The sequence below is a fragment of the Vanessa cardui genome, chromosome 10 (genome assembly GCF_905220365.1).
Source record: "Vanessa cardui chromosome 10, ilVanCard2.1, whole genome shotgun sequence".
Lineage (NCBI taxonomy): Eukaryota > Metazoa > Arthropoda > Insecta > Lepidoptera > Nymphalidae > Vanessa > Vanessa cardui.
The window spans coordinates 12051256-12071437 of record NC_061132.1 but is presented as its reverse complement, the minus strand read 5'-3'; the positions used below and the strand labels follow the sequence as shown (position 1 = coordinate 12071437).

General features: G+C 34.2%; 1 protein-coding gene across 1 annotated transcript in view; it reads left to right on the top strand.

Moving 5' to 3' along the window:
- Positions 1-3355: 3355 nt before the first annotated feature.
- LOC124532941 (somatomedin-B and thrombospondin type-1 domain-containing protein) overlaps positions 3356-20182 on the top strand; it is a 75660-nt gene continuing 58833 nt past the window's right edge. Inside the window, exon 1 of the mRNA XM_047108073.1 lies at positions 3356-3455. The gene's annotated coding sequence lies outside the window, so the exon portion shown is untranslated. The remainder of the gene's footprint in view (positions 3456-20182) is intronic.

Here is a 20182-nt window from a genome sequence, read left to right as displayed (position 1 = left end):
GAATTAGTTTTGTTGCTTACCTTTATTATATGCCTAACACCTGATTTTTAATACGTCCCTTTTTTTTCGCTGGAATAAAGCGTTACGCACTTTCCCCACGTGGATGGAAGTGGAGGGGTATGTGCGACTACCCGGTGCCCTGGTCGCCGAGTGTACCCAGGAACACCGGAATACCTACTAAAAAACCAGCGGTACCCTTTCTGTCTTTTCGGTGGGCGCCACGGGATCGCTTTCGCATGCTACCGTGACGCCCTGACGGTCAGTCTCTAACACCTAGGGAGGATGCCCTGGGTTCTAAATACGAACCTAATTGAAGGGAAAAAAATTTAAAAATTAAAGGTACATATTCTAAAATAACAATATCATATCAGAAATGAAAATGATATCCATTGCTGCTTGCTTGGAAGTATAGGATAATCTCAGTAACTAATAATCAAATTCTTTAATTTATTCGCGTATATTATAGGTTAGGTCGCTTAAATTGTACCCGTGCGAAGTTGAGGCGGGTCGCTAATAATCTTTAAATAATGCGTCAATATATTTGACGGAGAGCCGCGATGGCCCAGTGGTTAGAACGCGTGCATCTTAACCTATGATTGCGAGTTCAAACCCAGGCAAGCACCACTGAATAATGAATATTCATGTGCTTAATTTGCCTTTATAATTCATTTTGTACTCAGCGATGAATAAAAACATCGTGAGGATATCTGCATGTGTCAAATTTCATATAAATTATGCCATATATGTATTCTACCACTCCGCATTGGAACAGCGTGGTGGAATACGTTTCAAACTTTCTTCTCAAAACGAGAGGAGGCATCCCAGCAGTGGGAATATTTACAGGCTGTTGTCGTTGTTTGACAGTATACGTAATACGACTCTCCTTTTCTAACCAGCGCGTCATCGTGACTGTTGTATATTTCTATCTCTTTTTATTAGTGAAACAAAAGATAACCTGTATTAATAACCTTGATGAGCTACTAATAAGGATCAACTTTTTTTTGGGTTAACGGTAATAAATTTTGTAGCTTTATATGTTGAAGTTATCTATTTCAACTTTAGTACTTAAGTGAGGTTCCCATATAACAAAAATATTTTTTGCCGTTTTATAGATGGTATGGAACCCTACGTGCGCGCGAACGGCTCGCACTTAGCCGGCTTTTTATTACTATACGTATACATGAATGTTAAAATAGTAACTTGGTTTTAGGGTTAATAACCCTTGTCTGTTCTGAATGAAGTACTCGGAGGTTTCTTGCAAGCCTTTGGGAAGCCAACTCATCACAAATCTACCTTCAAAGAATACTTAGTAACTATACCGGTTTGGAATTAGTTCAAATATGCCATATATAAATTAATGTTTTTTTAATGTTATAGTTTGACGATGGTACCTGATGGTAAGTGGTCAACACCTCCCATAGACAATGACGCTGTAAGAAATATTAACTATACCTTACATCGCCGATACGCCACTAACCTTGGGAACTAAGATGTTATATTCCTTGTGCATGTAGTTTACACTGGCTCACTCACCCTTCAAACCGGAACACTACAAAACTAAGTACTGTTGCTTGGCGGTAGAATATTGGATGTGTGGATGAAGTAAACAATAATTAATTTTTAAGAAGTTTTATACTGTTTAATTATTATTACAAAGTCATATACGAAATATATTCTTGTAACAATGAGAATTCATTGGGGTCATTCGAACACATACATACATACACACAATCACAGTAATCGGTTACTATTTGTGTCGTCTTATCTCGAGAAGAAACCAAAAGGCGTTCACCTCTCAGACAGTTCAAAATTAAGGCGCACTACACACTTATTACTCATTTAAAATAATTTTCCAGGAAATATGTCATCTCATTTTAATATACAATATACTCTAAAATATTAAATAGTAAATAATTTCAAATTTAAAAATAATATTTTTTTTTTTTAAATTATGTTACTATGCTCCTAAGCAAAAAGACTTGATATTATGCTGTTAAATGAAAAAGTACCGTTACCCGAACGAACGTGTACATAGCAAATGAAAAATTAAATAAAAGAAAAACAATGTATATCAACAGTGTATATATGTATATATATATATATATATATATATATATATATATATATGTATATTTACGTCAGATATGTTTCATTTGAACGTTAAATCGTGTACTATACTGATTACACATAACATTATCCATCTCGTAGGGTTCAGCCAGCTTTTGCCATGTAATGACATCACATTAGAAACCTCTAAAATTATTAGTGTTTCTCTACTATATTATACATATATTATCGATATAAATCTCCTCCTCGAATCCCTCTATCTATTGAAAAAAACCGAATCAAAATCCGTTGCGTAATTTAAAAGATTTAAGCATACATACTTACAGACAGCGGTAAGAAACTTGGTTTTATAATATGTAATGATGATGATATATGTTTAGACTCGAGAGTGCATCCCTCGTTTAGCATATGCACCCATTTGAGAAACGTTCTTTTCGCACTTAATTTGTCTATGAAAATGGACGTTGTCTCCGGATAGAAGAGATCATAATAATTATATATATAATATTCCAGCACATTCGAGAATAATAACATGTACAGATAGACAACTCAATACACGATAAACAGTTAATCTAATATAAACAATTCCTTTTACAAAAATAGCACGTGGAGTCTTTTATATTATTCATAGTTGTTATTTCTTTGTTAAATTTCTAAGCAAGATTACATTCGAATACAGATTAAAAATATATTTTAAATAGGAGATCCTGTAAACAATGAATCAACTCTTAGTTTTATGTTAATCTTTGAGTGCCATTGTACTTGAAGATCTATAAAAACAAATATAGATTTGAACAAAAGCTTTACAACGTAGCGGCTTCTTTTTACCATTACAAATATTTATACTAGTCCAGTCATTATATTAATTAAAAATAGGGGATTGTAGGATTGCCGCCATTTTGAAAAAAGGGGTAAAATTTGGTCCCGGCAATAACTCGGCTATCCGATGAGATTCGATTTTTTTTATTTTTTGTAGCTTTTTTGTGCTCTACAATTAAATGTTGACCATTTTTAGCGTGGCATGCATCGTTATCGAAAGATCGAAAAGTCAAAAAATTTGCACACAAATGTTTTAATTTTTATTTTTAACAAAAGTTGCGATCTTCACAGCGACGCAAAGTCGGTGAATCCATGCTCAGCGTCGAGTGAAGCTATATTTTTGACTCACTAAAATGACACATGAAAATCATAAGTCCTTGAAAAAAAATATTATGAATAATATAGTCTGTGGTCGTCCTGCACTAAATCGGGAACTGTTTCCCCGTAGCCTGTTCTCTTCCCTTGCTTGGGCGCTAGTCGCAGCACGCCCGCGCGCCACGCCGGTCGTGTAGTCGGGTTTTCGGGGTAAAAGTTCAATTCTTATTAGTGATTGCATCTGTGTACATCACGTAAGTGTTCTTTTTTTAAATATGATTTGTATTTTTTTTTAATTCGAAGGCAAAGGCTGTTGCAGTTTTTTTTAATTCGTAAAAAAGTTATTCGTTATAATTCAATAAATGTTTAAAAAAACAATTGAATATTTAAAAAAAAATAATATAATGTATTCGTTAAAGACTAGAAAAATTTATCGACAGATAATTAATGAAAGATTACAATTGAAACATAAATTTAAATGAATATTAGAAACACTTCATCAGTGAACTAAAACGTTTTGACGTTCAATGAATAACAAATACTTCAAACGATATTAAAGTTGAAGATTCTTGGGCACAGACAATACTGATGTACAATTTTTTTTTTTATTATCACCGACCCCATTGTCTTCGGTTCTATTTTGAGATAAAACTGATTTTGAATACAAAACAATACAACAACAATTAATAGATTGGAAACGCTGTGATAAATTAAACGTATTCTTTTTTTAAACCGAATTCATTTGATATATTTATTTTTTATCTGTGGTATGAAAATTTTGGGATTTATTTAAGTCCTGACAAAATATTTTAGAGTTAGCATTGACAAATACAATTGTCTGCTTATTAGATGATTTTATATATTACTCGATATAAATTAATACTTAGACTACACCACAGACTAAAAATAAAAAAAAAACAAGGATAGTAGGTATATATGTAGTAATTACTTAATACGAATTATCATTTATCATGTCTTTAATTATTAATTTATTCTCGACTAGTAATAACACGTGGCTTCGCTCGTTTTAGGGTGTTGATTGTCATGTGTTTGGCAAAAAAAGTAACCTATGTCCTTTCTTTGTGTTCAAGCTTGCTTCATATCAAATTTAATCAAAATCGGTTCAGCGGTTTGGTCGTCCAAGAGCAACAGACAAACAGAGTTACTTTCACATTTATAATATTAAAATAATAATAAAGATTTAAAATTATTTTTATAAGCAATGCCTTTTTTAAATAATATATAGTAGGACACAAATTAGATGTAGCATCGGAAAATGCAATGGAATGAAAATAAAACCGATTACTGCCGATTTACACAACCAACAGAAATAGCTCCCTATCGCGCCATTCGACGCTATTCGTCGCTATAGATTCACGCGTCAGAGAAAGCAAATGTATGTAAATCCACGCGTCAAATTGACGAATATATTAGTTCATATGACATTACAAGTTATTACGTTTGTGCAAAGATCATATTCGGATGAGAAATAAATATTGATAATTTGGGATAGCGTACTCAATTCGGATGTGATCGGTTTTACGAATTTTGCCGATGCGACATCTAAGTTGTGTCGTACTATACCTACTTCCTATTTAAAACAATATCCGCTTTAAGCTAATATGAAATTAAAAGGATGAGATCTATTAAAAACTATTTGAATTCCATTCATTTAGGTTGGCATACATTCATTTAAAATACTTGTAACTATAACCTCCTTGGTGGTTGGGCTTTAGACGAGTTCCTTTGGGTAAGTACCCTCTTATAATAATTATGTTATACCGCCAAAAACAATCGTTATTGTAGAGTTCGGTTGGAAGGGTTGAATGAGCTAATATACAGGTACAAGGGATGTAAGGAATGAATGAATGAAATACTAAATCATCCTTCAAGCTATCTTAAAGATCGAATACGAATCATTCTAAATATATCTGTCCGTATGAGACAATGACTTAATTTAAAAAAAAAGTATGTATTATAAGGATGTAAGTTCTGTTACTTTTTACAGTTTCACCCAATAGCTAATTTATATGGAATTTTCATAGAGATATAGGTTTCTATTGTATGTGAATATGTTGTAGCTGGTTTCATAAACCATTTTATATGTCACACAAAACTTTAAAAGATATATAAAAAATATGTTTAGGAGATCCATCGAAATCACAATACACACATTAAAATATTTTACATACGAAAGACTATGACTAGAATATGTAGATAATTACTTTAAGATACTACGACCACGAATACTAGCTGGTCTAATTGACATAAGGGCGTTCGTATTCGAATTCAGGTTGTGTCAAAAAAGTGTCAAGTCCTGGAACGTCTGTGCCGAAGCGTAAAGCAGAACCTGCATATGCTTTTTGATTTTTTCAGATTATATGAGAGAGGAAATAGAGGGTACATTTATGTTTTTGCACAAAAGGTTTCAAATTAATTCCTTTATCAACTCTTAGTACCTTTTGAAACTAAAGCACTAAATTGACAATTGCATATTAAACTTAAATAGTATGATTACTTGTTACGAAATAGTCTTTGGACTACGTCTAGTTTTATATCAACATGAAATCTTTTTAATGGCGTAATTAGATATTACAAATTCAAATTAGATATGATCTCTACTTCTTCTCTTCTACGGAATTTTTAAAATATGTCTGTCAGAGTCATATGTTCTCGATCGGGGAAGCAGATTGTCTCTCACACTGAGCACACGAAAATAGATCTTAAGGTGACGAACTTTTTCTTACCCCGACTGTACATTAATCATATAATATGTCTTTGGTGGTAACTTAACTATTTCTCTTGAGATTGTCCGTGTGACGACCCTTTGTACCAAAATCGAAGGCGTCTGTCTGATGTGGAGTTCATTGAAGTTAAAATTGATCTATTTTCTAGTATAGGGAAATATATATTAATTTAACAAAAAATATATATTGTAGCCTAAGTTACTCCCTATTATATCAGCCATCTGCCAGTGTAAGTCCCGCCAAAATCGGTCCAGCCGTTTCAGAGATTAGCCGGAACAAAAAAACCGACAGACCGACAAAAATTGTAATAAATGTTATTTTAGTATGTGTACCGAGTATAAATACATAAGAATTGAGTAAAAAGGGTTTTTTTAGTATTTCAAACAGACACTCCAATTTTATTATACTATGTATAGAAGATTAAATTAATCCATGTTATAATATGACCTTTAGTCATGGACTAGTAAAATGTCACAGCTTTGGAATACCAAAGAATTTATGGTATTAGTGGTTTGGTTGAATGCCGACGAATAAAATATGATTTATGGAATAGGCATTTCGTGTGGTATGTGGTCATTACATACATATAGCGAGTATATATCGCAGCATTAAAATTTACGTAAAATTATTTGTAATTTTCAATCTTTATTAATATTGAGCTGAGATGGCCCAGTGGTTAGAACGCGTGCATATTAACCGATGATTGCGGGTTCAAACCCAGGCAAGCTCCACTGTATATACGTGCTTAAATTGTGTTTATAATTCATTTCGTGCTTGGTGGTGAAGGAAAACATCGTGAGGAAACCTGCTGTGTCTAATTTCATCGAAATTCTGCCACATGTGCATATCACTAACCCGCATTGAAACAGGGTGATGGAATATGTTCTAAACCCTCTCCTTAATGGAAGAGGACGACAAGCAGTGGGAAATTTACAAGTAGTTACCTACTTAACTTTTTTAAATGTTATAAATGTAAAAGTAATACTATCTGTTTGTCTGTCGCTCCTACGCGACAAAACCAATGAAGCGATATTGATGAAATTTGGTATGAAGCAAACTTGAAGTCCTAGGAAGGACATTTTTTGCCTTATACATGTTGCACACACTCTTGCCTCTGTTAAACTCTTCCATGACTGAAATTGGTCACTAAAACATTATTGTAAACAAATGTGATTTCACGTCATCTAAAATTTTAGTTCTCTTAGTTTTTTTATGGAGTAGATTGGTGGGCCAGCGTATAGGCCAACTGATGGTAAGTGGTCACCAACACCCATAGACAATGACGCTGTAAGAAATATTAACTATTCCTTACATCGTCAATGTGCCACCAACCGAGGGAACTAAGATGCTATGTCCCTTGTGCCTGTAGTGCCTCTTCCATTAAGGAGCCATTCTAAATACATGGTCAATATTTCTTATAGCGCCATTGTCTATGAACGGTGGATAATTTACCATCAGGTGACCCATATGCTCGACAATGTTTATAGGAGCTGGTGGCCTCTTGCTTGTCACTTCACCTATCTATAACTTGAAAAGAAAGCCCCCATACTGTTATTATGAATATACCTTAGAAATTAAGAATATATCTTAGAAACAGGCTATCGCGAACCAAAACACCTTTTTGAGACCTATGATTATCTATCTTTGATGTAACTAAAGTTTAGCCAGTGTTAGCTAAGTAAACATATGTTGAAACAGCGTTATAGGACAGTCATTTTGTACAGAATATTTACGTAAAAATCTCCCTCGTTTATCAAAAAACGTTGAGTGGTTTCGTGCGCCCCCATCCGTGTATTTACCGTAAAAAGGAGTACAAAGTTCTTGCTTGACGCCATGTGTGGAAGGTATCTTAATGTATTTTGTTATTCTTATAGAATAATTTATAAAAAGATCAACTAATTTCGAAGTCCGTTTAAATTTTTAAACCGATTTCGAAATTAGAAACAGCGAATGATCTTAAAATATAATAATATATAAATAAATATAATAATAAAAATAAGTAAATAAAAATATATATGTATTTATAAAACTACTCGACGTATCTATAAACTACGTTTAATGAAACTTATAGTGTTCCCTATGTATAAGTGTACTTAACTTAGATTAAAAATGGTCATCTTAATACGACTTTCAGTTTTCGAGAATTTCGTGGACAAACATACAAACATACATTTATGTAATTGAGCACATATGCTTAGATATCTAAATGAATCATCATCCTCGTTATATACATACCTGTCAAATTTCCTTTTAAAATCAAATCAAATCAAAATAAACTTTATTCAAGTAGGGTTTTACAAGTACTTTTGAATCGTTATTCTACCGTGAGTACCGGTAAGAAACTCAGTAGTTACTCTTTTTCAACATTTAAAAAATACAAAGTCATGTTAGTTAATACAATTATTTAAATTAATATATCCTGATTGGAAGTCAACAGGTATTAACTCCACGTTTAAGATGTCGGTTAATAAATCTGTGTTAAATATCTTTATTTAATTGTTTTCATTCGTAAGATGGCGTTACTTTGATACTTTGATGTTTTATTATTCTCAGATATATAAAATTTCTGTGCCACCAAATAATTAAAATAGGTTGGTGAATGGTGAATTAGATTCAATGGTTGTTTTAGACATATTTTAACTTTAAAAAAAAAAAACAAAAATGAGTAAAGTTTGTTTTTTATATATTGCCAAGATCAAGAGTCTTTTATCGCAGTATGTTTATATTATGCCTATTAAAAAAGGCTTAGATCCCTGCTCGTATCAGCATCCCGAGAGACGAGGGTATCCTTTAAGGGAACCTTAAGGCATAACCTTTAATTCGGCATCTCGATACAAATCAGGATTTTCATACATTAGACGTATCGAACGTTTCTTTTGTTTTATAAATAAAATTTTAACAAAAAGAAAAACCGACTTCAAACAAAACGAACTATTTTAAAACGAATAAAAATGCACTAAAAAGTAATAAAAATAATTGCATATTTAACATATTTTTGAGAGTCCTCCTAGGTAAAATGAAATGAAAAATATTAGACTACTTAAAAGTCGATTTACGATTATATAACGTAGTTATAGTTATTGTTATATTTGGAGCCGGTGTCAGCCACGGGTACACGCTTCAACAATCAAAAGAAAGAAGCGATACGAGCCTCTTGATTGACCCAGTATAATATCGTATAAAAGGTGATTTGTAAGAAACATATTTCTTAAAGTATTCTCGTATTGTTTTTTGATAGATATAGTATAGGTTGGCTGTAGTATATGTATAGTATAAAACAAAGTCGCTTTCTCTGTCCCTATATCTTCAAAACTACGCAACGGATTTTGATGCGGTTTTTTTTAATAGATAGTGTGATTCAAGGGGAAGGTTTGTGTATATAATAAATGAACAATATAGTAAAGAAACACTGACAATTTTAGAAGTTTGCAATGTGATGTCGTAAATAAACAAATTCTTTAGTATATTTACTATCAGTTTTGCACCCGTGAGAAGTCGGGGCGGGTCGCTAGTTAATTATAATATTCGATTATGACAATTACATGAACATAACCACGTTCCGGAAGGTGATTTAAATATCCAAGTAACCCATAAATAAAAGATTCGACCGAGTATTGCTAACGTGCTCCTCAGAATTGTTCCGTTCCCTCCCGTTCCCTAAATTTGTCATGGATTCTATACTCAGAACCTTACCAAACTTTCACCAAACTACCCTTAAAGTATGTCCTTTATAATTTTAAAAGAATCATCAAAATTGTGCCAACCAATTTTGAGTTATTCACCTATTTATCGCGCACATACATAATGCAAATTTAAGACTTATGTCGTTTTCATACGGATACCATCATCGGAAAAAAAATAAAAAAAATGGGACCCCACGGGAAGCACTACCTTTCAAACAAAAAAAATTATCAAAATCGGTCCACCTAGTAAAAAGTTATGAGGTAACAAACATAAAAAAAAAAAAATACTGACGAATTGATAACCTCCTCCTTTTTGAAGTCGGTTGAAAATGTATCTTTTTTAGTAATGAACAGACAGATTAAAAATGAATAATATTTATTTCATTATACGTCTGTGCCGTGTTACAAACCGGTGTAAACCACTACTAACCAGAGTGGGAGTTCAGATTTGCATCTTGTCAAATTTAATATGTACTCTATTCTACCACCAACGCTATGGAGCTGAGATGGCCCAGTGGTTAGAACGCGTGCCTGTTACCCAATGAGTTCGGGTTCAAACGGCAGGCTACGGCAGCGCTAATTTTAAATTTTGCCGATGCTACATCTTAGCTATATACTATACTTTCGCATTTATCATATTAGTCAACATAATATTTATCAAAATGAACACGCGATGTTTTTTAAAACAAATCAAACTCAAGTTATTTTACTTAGAACTTAAGTTGTGACTAAATCACTAAAGTTTGAAAATCGTTGTAGCACGTTGTAACTAACTTTCAATGCGATATGATGTTGTTCATAAAGTAACAAGATATATAACGCAACATACAATACATGTATAGATAATATGTAGCAAAGCTTTGTGGAAGTATATCTATATCGGTTACACTAACTCATATAATCTACTTTCAAATGGCAATAGTTGGTAATGTTGTGATCCGTTTTAAATGGCGAGTGACCCAGTGTAATTGCAGACACAAGGGAGAGACTTGGTGGTAGGGCTTTGTGCAAGCCTGTCTAGGTAGGTACTACCCACTCATCAGTTATTCTACCGCCAAATAACAGTACTCAGTATTGTTGTGTTTCCGGTTTGTAGGGTGAGCGAGCCAGTGTAACTACAGGCACATGGGACATAACATCTTAGTTCCCAAGGTTGGTGGCACATTGACGATGTAAGGAATAGTTAATATTTCTTACAGCTTCATTGTCTATGGTCGATGGTGACCACAAGCATATCATAAGGTGGCCCGTATGCTCGTCCGCCAACCTATACCATAAAAAATATAACATCTTAGTTCCCATGGTGCTAGTGTGTTGGTGATGCAAGGAATGGTTAATGTTTCTTACTGCGTCATTAGATTTCTTAGAGCTGGGGGCGGGGGGGCGTGGTTTGACTTCAATGAGGTGGCACAGTTCTGCCCAATTAAGCCCAAAAGAAGTTAGTTTTGGTATCAAACGTCTAACCGTGATAAATTCTACCGCCAAATATTAATACTTGCTATTGTTCTGTTCCGATTTGAAGGATGAGTGAGACAGGGGGTAATCCTACTTTATTTATAACAGTATGACTGTACCCGATACTATTTCGATGTTTCGTAACTCACCATACACTTTCTGACTATTCTTTGCTCCCAAGGTTATATTGTACATTGGTGATATTATATATGGGAGTTTAATCATCAAATTAACAATTCCACCCCAAAACAAGTCAATACATTTAACATTACGATTAATATTACTACATTAAAATCTATATTACATAATATTATAAATGTGAAAGTTACTATGTTTGTCTGTCGTTTTTTCATGACATTTGGTATGAAGCAAACTTCAAGGAAGAACATAGGCTTTTTTACATGACACATGACAAACAACACCCTAAACACGAGCGAATCCGCGCACGACTGCTAGTATTAATATAACAAGGAAAAGAAAATATTTCTGTTGATTTAGTGATGGCTGAGTTGCTATACAACGAAAGTTTGTAAACCGGATTCCTCCCCGGGGAGCCGGACCTTCTAAAGGTTTTCTTTGCTTAATAAGAAAAAGAAAACGTTCTTTGTCATAATAAATAATTGGATTGTGTGAACTGGTTTAATTTTAATATATTTGGATGCAAGTTTAATACAATAACAAGTTAAGATACAACTATACCATATAAAAGTAAAAATTCTCTCATTAACGAGAGTGCTTGGAACATATTCCACCACGCTGTTCTAATGCAAGTTGGTGGAATGCTCATATGGCAGAATTTCGATGAAATTAGACACATGTAGGTTTCTTCACGATGTTTTCCTTCACTGCCGAGCACGAGATGAATTATAAACATAAATTAAGCTCATATATATAGTAGTCCTTGCCTGGGTTTGAACCCGAAATTATCGGTTAAGATGCACGCGTTCTAACCACTGGACCATCTCAGCTCATAATACCATAATACCATATATATATGTTGATAAGCATCTTGTATAATTGAGCTGAGATGGCTCACTGGAACTGAAACTAGGTATGTGAATTTTAATATGCCTTATTTTGTGTTTATAATTGACTCGTAATCGGTGAAGGAAAACATCGTGAAGAAACCTACACGTGTCTGATTTCAATCAAAATAGGACACATGTATAGCCGCCAACCGATACTGGATCTGCGTCTTGGAACAAGGTCCAAGACTTCTCCTTAAAGGTCCAAGACTTCTCCTTAAAGTTGAGCTTAGTCCAGCAGTGTTTAAGAGCAGAATATTTTAAATTAGGTTGCTACCCTTTAAATAAACAATAGTAAAGTTATAAAAAAATCACAAACCGTTCATAAGATAAATACTTCCTACGATAAAAAAACGGTTCATAGTTCAACAAACTTTTTGAGTGATTATTAACTGTGTCAATATACGTATATTTGTAAACAAATTGATAGTTCATTGACTATTATTAAATACGTAAATAATAATGAAACAGTTTATTTTTTTATACATTTAATGATACACAGTGTACAGATTGAAAAAATAATTAAAGAAAAGTTTTTTATTAGCGACTTAATTCAGACAGGCTTTAATTCAACAAGAGAAGACTTGGTGATAGATACTACCATCAGATATTCTACCGCCAGACAGTAATACTACTACTATACTACAGCAATAATCCTTGTATGGTTGTATTCTGATACGAGGAATGAATGAGCCAGGGATACAGGCACAAGAAACATCTCGTCTTCGTGAGATTGTGTGACGTGTAAACGATGTAACGAACTTACTCTAAACGCTCTTGGGAAAATATCTTCTATTGTAAAGCCAAAATCATTTTGATGGCTCAATGTCTCCTGATATTTAGAGTTGGTCTTTGATTCGCTGCAATGATGTCTAATACGTACGAAAAAATAATTTATTAACATAAGAATTAATAACATTAAATGCTTAATGATTGACTTGACCGCATGGAATGGCGGCAAGAATGCTAGCAGCATTTCCCCGTTGAAAAAACGAGAAAAGATCATCTCATATTTTTGGACCTTCCCTGTCCGACAATAGTATAAAAGGGCGTTGGGCATGTCCAGACTCGACACCATGATGGTTGAGGACAACCTTTTTCTATTTCATTTACATAACAATCCAGTTTGCAATTCGGTTATTGGATCGAAATAAACTGATATAAAGATGTTGAATCGACTAATCGTATATGACAGTAGAATTTCCCCCAGGACGAAACCGGGGCGGGTTGCTAGTTATGTGCATATCTATTGGACGTGTCAATGGACAACCTTTAACCACAGCTGATCATTAAATGTTAACCCGACCGAGTTATTCACTTAGTTATATAACGAGCTTTGCTCCATTAAAATGAATTAAAGCTATTTAGTTTAATGAAATGTTCTGGCTCAAATTTAATTGGATGGTTTAAATTTATTTGGTGGTACTTAATTAGGTACCATAGATACCACTAAAAAGCATGTTTTGTATTTGTTGCCTTATGAGTGTTACAGCCTTATGATATATTTAATTTCCAAATTTGGTGGCGGTAAATATACTCTTACATTGTCAATGTCTATGGTTAGTGGTGACCATTCAATAGGCCAAAATAAGGTCAGCTGGTAGATTGATGATAAGAACCGTAAGAGGATAAGGTTAAGTTAGGCGATGGAATTTTGTATACAAGTTAGTTATTTTGACAGTTAGAAGCATAAAGTTGTCGTTGATTTTTGTTATATGTTTATTTACGCGGAACTACTTTTTCTTGACCATAAGTTGACGACAAGGGCCGTAGCAGGTTTACAGAAAGCTCAGAACATTCAAGAATAGCCGTTCCTGAGATATTGTCCTTGGGAAATCCCACCAGGAATACGTCTGGTTAATAAATAACTAAGTAACTACAGGCACAAGGGACATAACATCTTAGTTCCCAAGGTTGGTGGCACATTGACGATGTAAGGAATAGTAAATATTTCTTATAGCGTCATTGTCCATGGGTGATGGTGTCCACTTACCATCAGGTGGCCCTTGTGCTCGTCCGCCAACCTATACCATAAAAATAAAATAAAATAAATTAAAAAAAACTAGTAGTGTATGCACATTTTTATCAAATCAAATCCTTATGGATTTTCCTATATTTACTAATATTATAATGTGAAAGTTACTCTGTATGTCTGTCTGTCTTGTGCTCCTTCACTACCAAATCGCTGAACCGAATTCGATGAAATTTGGTATGAAGCAAATTTCAACTCCAAGGAAGGATATAGGCTTTGTCGACAACTAGTATTTAATATATATATATATTAAAACGTGAATATTTTATTAGATACATACATAAACTAGAGAACGTTTAATGTGTTTAGTGGTGGATTAAAGCTATATGTCAACGTAATATATTTTTATATAACACGACACGCCACTTCTAAATAACTTCCCGTTCTAGAACACTTAAGTTTTATAAGACCCTTGTATCCTGTTGCGTGATTCAGTGCTTTAGTTATATTATATATTATACTAGGACACTATTTCTTTATGAGGTTAATTAATGTAAAGTGGCTGCATCAAGTAATTAGCCTTTGAATCAACTTACAAAGATTTATCATTTTATTACTTCAAATATTAACGGCCGCCTAGCGTTGTAAATAGTCGTAGAATCGAACCTAAATTCTTGGGCTATTGTGTTCCCAACTCCTAACACAAGTGATGAGTTTAAAAGGAGGGGTAATTATAAATTTTAATTTATCCTTTAATAAAAAAAAGCAAGATCTAGGATGGAATTATTGTCTCTTGAAAAGCGTGTATAGTTTTGTTTTAAATTTTTGTTAGTTTTAGAAACTGAAACAAACTAACGCAAGAATAGTTTCCACTGAAGTGGTAACTTATTTAGACCTTTTTTTCACTGTAAAAAGAATTTATGCTTTTCCCTCTTGCGCATTGGATGCGATTTACTGGTAACCGATAGTCAGGATACCCAGTAAAAAACAGCGGTACCAACTCCGAGATAACTTAATAAACCTTCGTTAATTTTGCCAAACCTTATCAAAAGGAGATTTCAACTTGTAGTCTGCGTTTGTACCATTCACTCATCATATAATATTGAGTATAATATGTTCTTTATTTTTGTTCTTTGTTTTTATACTCTATATTCGTGCGATGTCCTAAATAAACATTTCTTTCTTTCTTGTTTTTCTCTCAGTACTAATATCTGAGGTCATTGATCTCTTACAGGCCATTACCAATTTACCTACCTAAAAAAAATTACATGGCTTTGACCAGGAGACTTTAAAGTAACAACAGTATTCCATAAGGCTTAGGATGTTATGTTCCTAACAATTATTACAACTTGATTACAACTCCACACGAACTCACTCCGAGTATAAACTCGTATCTAATTGTTAACTGTGCTGCTTCATTAACCAATGTCGAAAGTCACTTTTCGTTCGAGTTCTCGCTTTAAATGTGATTACTTACGTTAAAATCAAAACAAATCCGGAAACAATTTATAACGATTAATAATTAATAATTGCTTAATAGACTCGCTTCCCCGACAGATGTCTTGACTTCTTTTGAGTGACACTTCTTAAATAGAGCTTGATAAATGTTGTAATCAAGCCTTTTGGCAAGTACACAAAAATAACAGTCTGTAAATTTCCCACTGCTGGACTAAGGCTTCCTCTCCCTTTAAGGAGAAGGTTTGGAACATATTCTACCACGTTGTTCCAATGCGGATTCTGTTGTTGTGTATTCCACACATGTGGCAGAATTTCTATGAAATTCGACACATGCAAGAGATGAATTATGAACACAAATGAAGCACATGAATATGGTGGTGCTTGCCTGGGTTTAAACCTGCAATCACCGGTTAAGACGCGTTCTAACCACTGAGCCATCTCATTACACGTCAAAGCGGAATTGTAGTTATATTCTTTTCAAGACCCATTGGCTTTCTTAGTGTTTAAGTCTTTGTCAAATGACAATTTCAGATTTACCAGGTAGTAAGAAATTTGTTGATAAATTACACAAATTGTTTGGTAATAAATAAAATAGTTGGGTCATCCGGTTTCATTCTCACTGGGGCCGTAATCTTAAGAGAAGGCGTAAGAAATACGACGTAATTCTTTTTTAATCGTGTTGTTCTAAATGATTTTAGTATTGACCCTTTGGTATGTAAGGTTTAATATAGATAGAAAATCCTTATTATTTACAAGATATTTACTGACGTTTCATCCTTTTTAAAGTTCATCTTTAGGGTCCTTTCAATGTAGGCTTGTTTGTATGTTATTTTGTTAAACTAAAATCCAAAAACTTGAAAACAATCTTAATAAGAAAGTACCACGAACTCGTCCCTAGACGACGTCCCTAACTTTCCCGTGTAAAACTTTGATCTTAATTAATATGGAAATCAAACCGTATGTTGAAAAGTTAAAGAATTTTCGGAGATTTATAATTTACGTTAAGGCCGTGCGTTGTTGAAATTCTGCCGACATCCGCCGGGAAGTGGGAAGTGCTGGTACATAGATTGGCACGTTTGAAGAAAAGTTTTTTGAAAGCAAATTAATATGTTAATGTCCCCTCTAACCGATAAGAATAACAGCATATAAATTCCCACTGTTGGGATAGGGATCTCCCTTTTAGGAGAATATTTGGAGTTTATTCCACCACGCTCCAATGAGGGTTGGATTTATCTTCTATGTCAATGCTCTTTCTCTTAACGTCTACGGCTACTCTGGAGGAAATCTAGTCATATTGAACAGGATATAGTATATTATAGTGTGATTTTTTTTTTTTTTATGTGTGAAGTATTGCTGTTGGCCGGCCCTATTGGCCTTTACAGCGTCACCGATCTTTCGGGCGAGGACTAATGTCCCCTGCCCTGAGGTTGAGAGCGGGGCTCCAGATTAAATCCAAAGTTCGTCCTGAGGGAGGTCTCCTATGAGATCGCACCTCGGCTCAGAACGAAATCGGTGGAGATTATAGTGTGAATGAAACGCACTCTATATAGCTTAAATACCATAGTTCGATGAAACGGCAAATTAAACAGGATCGGACTTTACCTACTTTCAAAACACAGAAATGTAACTCTGCCAAATAGACTCCGGACTTTTGGTAATATTTTTTGACAGAAAAACGCAATAAGATCTTTCTGGACCAATGTGGATTAATTTTTCTTTAGTATCTGTGGACAACAAAGCAACCTGGATGACTGACTTAAGTCATTTATCTTATAAATACCAAAATGAAATATAGAAACAAACCTTGTCACGTCAATATTCCTTAATTTTAACACGGTTATTCGAAATAAACATACATTAAGTTATATACAACTTCAGTTAACAGCCCATGTTCGTCCACTGCTGGACATAGGCCTATCCGATTGCACGCCACTGTGATCGTTCTTGGGCTAATCGCATCCAGCTCCTGACAGCCGTCTTGCGTAAATCGTCACAAAAATTCGAATCATTAAAAAAACATTGATAAATAATAAATATAAATTCGAAATACTTGGTGGTAGGGCTTTGTAAGCCCGTCTGGGTAGGTACCACTCACTCATCAGTTATTCTACTGCCAAATAACAGTGCTCAGTATTGCTGTGTTCCGGTTTGAAGGGTGAGTGAGTGTAACTACAGGCACAAGGGACATAGCATCTTAGTTCCCAAGGTTGGTGGCACATGTAAGGAATAGTTAATGTTTCTTACAGCGTCATTGTCGATGGGTGATGGTGACCATTTACCATCAGGTGGCTCATATGCTCGTCTGCCAATCTATACCATAAAAAATCATTACAAAAATATTAATAAATCATAATAAATTATACTAAACTCAAAGTTATATATATGATAAAAAGCTTGGAGCTAATGCTTGTTGACGTTTCAACTTAATTGTTTGACATACGAAGGCATACAGTTCAGAACAAAAATAATGGAATTACTACGTTTTATTTGAAACGAGATAAAAGTCATGTATATCGACTTTAATCTTTGGAAGTTAAATAATATATTCAGGTACAACACATTTTCAAATATGACATTACGTTACCAATGTTGTCATTATGTGTTATCTATAGGCGTGAGTATTTACCATCAGATAGCTCATGCGCCCATATGCTTAGGCATATGGAGGCATGAGAATATCCGGATCTAATACCTAAGTAGGTATTTGGTTAATATGACGTAGCTCATCTGAGTTGGTTTAAAACCTATTTCGAATTTCAAAAATATGTGTCGTGGCACACCCGAAGCCTCTCTGTGCACGCGACTTCGGACGCATTTAAATTTACAAAAAAGTTATTGGTGTAGCTTCAGTTATTCCTAATTACATTATCTATTTGTCATTGAAAATTCTATCAAAATCGGTCTAGCCGTTCCAGAGAGTAGCCCGAAAAACAGATTGATCATAACTTTTCTGAACCAAAAAGTGGCAATTCCTGCCAGTTCACACTACTATGTGCCGCGTAAAAGAACTTCATTCCAATACTGTATGTAAATAAAAAAGAAAAACAATACTTCATTGTCCAAAAAGAGTAGTCCCCAAGATCGTGATCGGCATAAGACCTTAGACCTTCACTCCATCAAGCTTAAACCTTAATAGATTTTTTTGTACGGTCGGGTTAGTTTAAACGGCGTTTTGTATTCGGGTCCCCGAGTTTAAAACCATTGTTACGAAGGGACGAAAGCGCTCGTCATTGAGATATGTATTGTCATTCAGAATCTAATTTACATTTGCTGTTGTATTTTTTTTAATATACGTGTTTAAAATTGTACAAATCAACAAATAATTTTGTAAATTGAATATATGTTTAATAGTTTCATTATAGTGTATATATATAAGCCGAGATGGCACAGTGGTTAGAACGCGTGTATGTTAACCGATGATGTGCTTAATTTCTGTTTATAATTTATCTCGTGCTCGGCGGTGAAGAAAAACAACAACAAAACCTTCTCCTTCATAGGAGAGGAGGCCTTAGCCCAGAAGTGGGAATTAGGAGGCTGTTGTTGTTATGAAAGAGTAACTAATGAATTCCTTTCCAGTTCTTCTCGGTAGAATCTACTTTCCGAACGGATGGTAGCTTCACTTAAAATAGTTGTTAAATTATGATTCAAAAGTACAAAATACACAAGGGGCATACTTATCACCCCCTTGTTATTATTTGGCCCACTTGCTATCCTGTTAACGAATGGTAAAAAATATACAGTTCTGGTGAAGTTCGCTTTGGGCTTATTTTATACAGAAGTTCACTAACTTCAATAAACGTCTGACTGATGAATTGTTGCCTATCTTGGATAAAAAGAGTCGAGATGGCCCAGTGGTTCGAACGAGTGCATCTTAACCGTTGATTGCGGGTTCAAACCCAGGCAAGCACCTCTGATTAATGTGCTTAATTTGTCTTTATAATTCATCTCGTGCTCAGCGGTGAAGGAAAACATGGTAAGGAAACCTGCATGTAACAAATTTCATAGAAATTCTGCCACATGTGTATTCCACCAACCCGCACTGGAACAGTAACTTCGCCTCTAAGGGAGAGGAGGCCTTTAGCCCCGCAGTGGGAATTTACAGGCTGTTGTTGTTATTTGTTAATTTATCTCGTGCATATAATCAATGAAGATTATATGCAACCAGTGTATCCGTATGGTGTCGGAACCAACCACCACCAAACCTTCTGAGGAGAAGTCTGTGTTTCATTTACGAGCTGATACTCCTTTTTATACATTTTTGTTTGGACATTGGTCAATAGTAATTTAACTCCACCAGCTGATATATAGAGGTCGTAAAACAAAATATAAAAGTGCATATCAAAGCTGACTTTCGAAGCTCCGTTCAAATTTTGATTGCAAATGTACGTGTGAGGAAATATGGCAAGTCCGACACGTAGATAGTAGATAGGGTTCCGTAATACTAAAAATTATTGTTATGAAATAATAAAATTGAGTTTATTTATATATTCAAGTCTTAATTACTCAGTCGAACTTCACAAAATTGTATTAGAAATATTTCAGAGGTACAGATAAGGTCAGAGGGTACCTAACACCTATCATTCCCTCACGATATTGTTGTAATCTCATCAAAAATAAAAATATGCTTTATACAAGTACGGT